General features: G+C 36.0%; 1 long non-coding RNA gene across 1 annotated transcript; it reads left to right on the plus strand.

Annotated features, from left to right (window-relative positions):
- The first annotated feature begins 2,638 nt into the window (after positions 1–2,638).
- Positions 2,639–4,606, plus strand: LOC309507253. Its single transcript, XR_014209103.1, has 5 exons — positions 2,639–3,369; positions 3,468–3,529; positions 3,628–3,692; positions 3,793–3,857; positions 4,121–4,606. It is a non-coding gene; the product is annotated as an uncharacterized lncRNA (long non-coding RNA).
- The last annotated feature ends 573 nt before the right edge of the window (positions 4,607–5,179 follow it).

Raw genomic sequence — 5,179 nt, forward strand, 5'->3', positions numbered from 1 at the left:
TAGTCCTAGGTTTTTTGTCCGATCGGAACCAAACCAGTGCAGAATTGTTCTCTGGAGTCTGACAATCAATAATTATCAAAAAAAAGTCGAAATTTTGATTCATGGTCGCTAGGGGGTGCAAAATGAACGTTGTGGGAGGAGCCTATTTTACTAAAATGGCTATAACTCAAGAATTAATTGATTAAACTTCACCAAACTTGGTACACATGTGTAGGAGGTCAATCTGAGGTCACAGTAAAAAAATTGCATCGATTGGCCACATGGTGGCGCTATAAACAAAAAAAAACGTATAAACACCTGACCGTTTTTCCGAATGACTTGAAATTTGGTATGCAGTGTCTTGGGCCAAGAGGCCATGTATGTCTAAAAGGATATTGGCATATCTCGAAAAACATGGCCGCCATTGGCCAATGAGGTTTGAGCACCTATTAAACAAGGTTAACGAAGTCCAATTGTTTTATGAGTTTTATGGCTTTGTAATCACGTGGTGTTGCACACATCCACACAATATGCATATCATTTGATAGATCTGCTCATGCTGAACAACTTTGCCTCAAGAACCATTGCTGTCAATCAAACCGTTCATTAATTATTCGCAAATATGTTAAAAACCTACTTTTGCGAACTAGTCCTAGGTTTTTCGCCCGATCGGAACCAGACCAGTCTAGGACAATTCTCTGGACTCTCGAGATCAATAATTATCAAAAAAAAGTTGAACTTTTGCATTTGGATGGCTGTAATAGGGTCATTTATAAAATGGGTGTGGCAAAATACATTAAAAAGCCTATAAATCCTAAATGAAAACTCAGAACTTCACAAAAATTGGTGAGTATATGTGACATAACATCATTAACAAGCATGCCAAATTTTATGGACATCGGACCAAAGGTGGCGCTATAACTGTTAAAAAGCTTTAAAACCATATATTACCTATGGTGAATTGCCTGCATTGGCTGTAAATGGTCTTCTTAATCTATTATGTCAGTGGTTACATGCTTGCTAAATAAAACTTTATAACTTTTGATGCTTTTGTGCTTAAAAACCTTAAACACCTTAACAGCTTGAACCCCGATAAATGCTGCTTGCAGCTTTAATTATTATTATTATTATTATTCTTCTGCCGTAAAACGCATCGTGCAGCCCAAACCGTAAGGGCTAGAGCATTGAAACTTTGCCAGATGGTAGTACAAAAATCGAGGAGAGGTTATCAAATTATGACGCCGATTGGCCCATAGGTGGCGCTATAGCAACCAAAAGCGCGAAACAGCTCATAACTCCTAGACCGTAAGTCGTAGACTCAAGTGTCTTATATCATTGGAAAGCTGGACGCCTGACGAACAAAACGTATATCTCCGATTTCATTTCCGCCATGATAGATTTTCCGCCATTTTGAATTTTGTCAAAAATCTACTTTTGCGAACTAGTCCTAGGTTTTTTGTCCGATCGGAACCAAACCAGTGCAGAATTGTTCTCTGGAGTCTGACAATCAATAATTATCAAAAAAAAGTCGAAATTTTGATTCATGGTCGCTAGGGGGTGCAAAATGAACGTTATGGGAGGAGCCTATTTTACTAAAATGGCTATAACTCAAGAATTAATTGATTAAACTTCACCAAACTTGGTACACATGTGTAGGAGGTCAATCTGAGGTCACAGTAAAAAAATTGCATCGATTGGCCACATGGTGGCGCTATAAACAAAAAAAAACGTATAAACACCTGACCGTTTTTCCGAATGACTTGAAATTTGGTATGCAGTGTCTTGGGCCAAGAGGCCATGTATGTCTAAAAGGATATTGGCATATCTCGAAAAACATGGCCGCCATTGGCCAATGAGGTTTGAGCACCTATTAAACAAGGTTAACGAAGTCCAATTGTTTTATGAGTTTTATGGCTTTGTAATCACGTGGTGTTGCACACATCCACACAATATGCATATCATTTGATAGATCTGCTCATGCTGAACAACTTTGCCTCAAGAACCATTGCTGTCAATCAAACCGTTCATTAATTATTCGCAAATATGTTAAAAACCTACTTTTGCGAACTAGTCCTAGGTTTTTCGCCCGATCGGAACCAGACCAGTCTAGGACAATTCTCTGGACTCTCTAGATCAATAATTATCAAAAAAAAGTTGAACTTTTGCATTTGGATGGCTGTAATAGGGTCATTTATAAAATGGGCGTGGCAAAATACATTAAAAAGCCTATAAATTCTAAATGAAAACTCAGAACTTCACAAAAATTGGTGAGCATATGTGACATAACATCATTAACAAGCATGCCAAATTTTATGGACATCGGACCAAAGGTGGCGCTATAACTGTTAAAAAGCTTTAAAACCATATATTACCTATGGTAAATTGCCTGCATTGGCTGTAAATCGTCTTTTTCATCTATTATGTCAGTGGTTACATGCTTGCTAAATAAAACTTTATAACATTTGATGCTTTTGTGCTTAAAAACCTTAAACACCTTAATAGCTTGAACCCCGATAAATGCTGCTTGCAGCTTTAATTATTATTATTATTATTATTTTGCTTTAGATTTACACACTTAATTACATAAAGAGCGAATCGCACGGGATATACACCTGGCAACCAATCATCTAACCGTCAGCCGTCAAACTCGTATTTTCCATTTCATCCTGACTGACTTCGAGGACGGAGCACGCAGAACCAGCAAGAACTAGCCAGGTAAGATGTAAAATTGTATTCAAAATCTTAAAAATTTGTATTTCTAAATGTTCCACCACTACAAATGTGAAGATATTCGTTTTACCATTAACTGTTAAGTATCCTAATCGTGGTGAGTTTGAAAGGTAAAGTTAAGGTAACGTTAGCTTTTTAACGCGAACATTCTAGCCAGTTAACGTTAGCCAAATACTAGTTATCACAAGGTTTGATGTTAATGTCAGTTATTATTTTCAAGTTTAGAACAAAGTAATCGAAATGTTCTTGTTTCTGAACACTTGTGTGTAACTTAACGTTAACGTTACACTGTGTGTGTGCCTGTCGCGATCGAGGCCTCATACAACATGTTAACATATAACGTTATAACATAACCCTACCGGTAAGTTATGTTCTACACTAATTGAATGGACAACCACAGTGTTATTAGTCATATTATACATTTTATAACGTCAGTACGATGCACATTTAAAGTGAATACACAGGCAGAGAAAGTCCCGCCCAATGAATTCTCGCGTCTCGGCATTTCAGTTATTGAATAAGGCACTAAAATTCATAAAAGTAATCTCTCTGTGTACGTCTATGCAGTGTTGAATATGTTTTTCATTTCTTTCAGCATGTACAGTTGTTCGAGATTGCAGTGTGCTGAGGATGAGTTTTGCTCCTTCATTAAAAACAGAGGTAAGTCATTTTCAGTTATTGAATAATGCACTAAAATTCATAAGTAATCTCTCTGTGTACGTCTATGCAGTGTTGAATATGTTTTTCATTTCTTTCAGCATGTACAGTTGTTCGAGATTGCAGTGTGCTGAGGATGAGTTTTGCTCCATTAAAAACAGAGGTAAGTCATTTTCAGTTATTGAATAAGGCACTAAAATTCATAAGTAATCTCTCTGTGTACGTCTGTGCAGTGTTGAATATGTTTTTCATTTCTTTCAGCATGTACAGTTGTTCGAGATTGCAGTGTGCTGAGGATGAGTTTTACTCCTTCATTAAAAACAGAGGTAAGTCATTTTCAGTTATTGAATAATGCACTAAAATTCATAAAAGTAATCTCTCTGTGTACGTCTGTGCAGTGTTGAATATGTTGTTCATTTCTTTCAGCGTGTACAGTTGTTCGAGATTGCAGTGTGCTGAGGATGAGTTTTGCTCCTTCATTAAAAACAGAGGTAAGTCATTTTCAGTTATTGAATAATGCACTAAAATTCATAAGTAATCTCTCTGTGTACGTCTATGCAGTGTTGAATATGTTTTTCATTTCTTTCAGCATGTACAGTTGTTCGAGATTGCAGTGTGCTGAGGATGAGTTTTACTCCTTCATTAAAAACAGAGGTAAGTCATTTTCAGTTATTGAATAATGCACTAAAATTCATAAAAGTAATCTCTCTGTGTACGTCTGTGCAGTGTTGAATATGTTGTTCATTTCTTTCAGCGTGTACAGTTGTTCGAGATTGCAGCGTGCTGAGGATGAGTTTTGCTCTTTGCTTGGCCCTGCCAAGTCTGAAGTGTTTCTAGTTTAATGAATTAAATTTTAATAAAGAATTTTAAACTGACTTCTGTGTGTTGTCATAATTGACGTAACATCTAAAAATCAGTAATGTAACTGTGTGAAATATTTTTTGCATACACAACTTTAGCTTTCATTCTTTTTTTAAGTGTGTAACAGATTGTAGTTGGTTATATGTTGTGTATATAAAAATACCATAATCAATTATACTGCATAGTAACTTTACAGTATTTTAAAATACAGTGCAAAAACAAGCACTGTAATTAATTTTACAGTATAAAAATGCTGTAAGTTATTATACGGTATGCTGTGAAGTACTGTTGTCAGATTTACAGTAATTTTACCGTGGAATAAAATACTGAAGCTTGCTGGATATTTGTTGCCAGTAAGTTACTGTTGATTTTACGTTAAATTTTTTACAGTGCATGAAACCCATACTTATTTTTTCTTCACAAGACTTTTGAAAATTGTATCACGTAGCCTAGAATATTTGCTCCAAAACTATGTGAAAATCACCCTGACTGCTCATTCAGATAAGACAATATATTGATTTAAAATTTCTAAGACGTGTTTTGTGTGAGAAAGCTCTATGCGAAGAGGCGTGATCATCTCATTAATATGTAAGCCTTTCACACCTGAGAAAGACAAAGACACTCCCCTAACTGCCCTATTAGGAGCGATCAGGCCCTGTCATTCAGAGCAACCTTGCACAAAGAATGAGGAGATTTAAAAAAGAATGGCTTTTAGATTGTTTGGATTTATTTACAACACAATATAATCCAAAGATACACAACAAATGACAAAAGAGCACATTGAAAACAATGACTACGTTTACAAGCTGTTAAAATTCGGGTGATGGTCGGGTTAAGGTCACTATTTGGGTTTCTGAAACATTTGGAATAACCCGTTTACATGCGTGAGCAGAGAGAGTTACTCCTGTATACATGGAATTTGTAATCAATTGGCAATATCCCGATGTAAACG

The sequence above is a fragment of the Leuciscus leuciscus genome (assembly GCF_965113295.1).
Source record: "Leuciscus leuciscus genome assembly, chromosome: 10".
Lineage (NCBI taxonomy): Eukaryota > Metazoa > Chordata > Actinopteri > Cypriniformes > Leuciscidae > Leuciscus > Leuciscus leuciscus.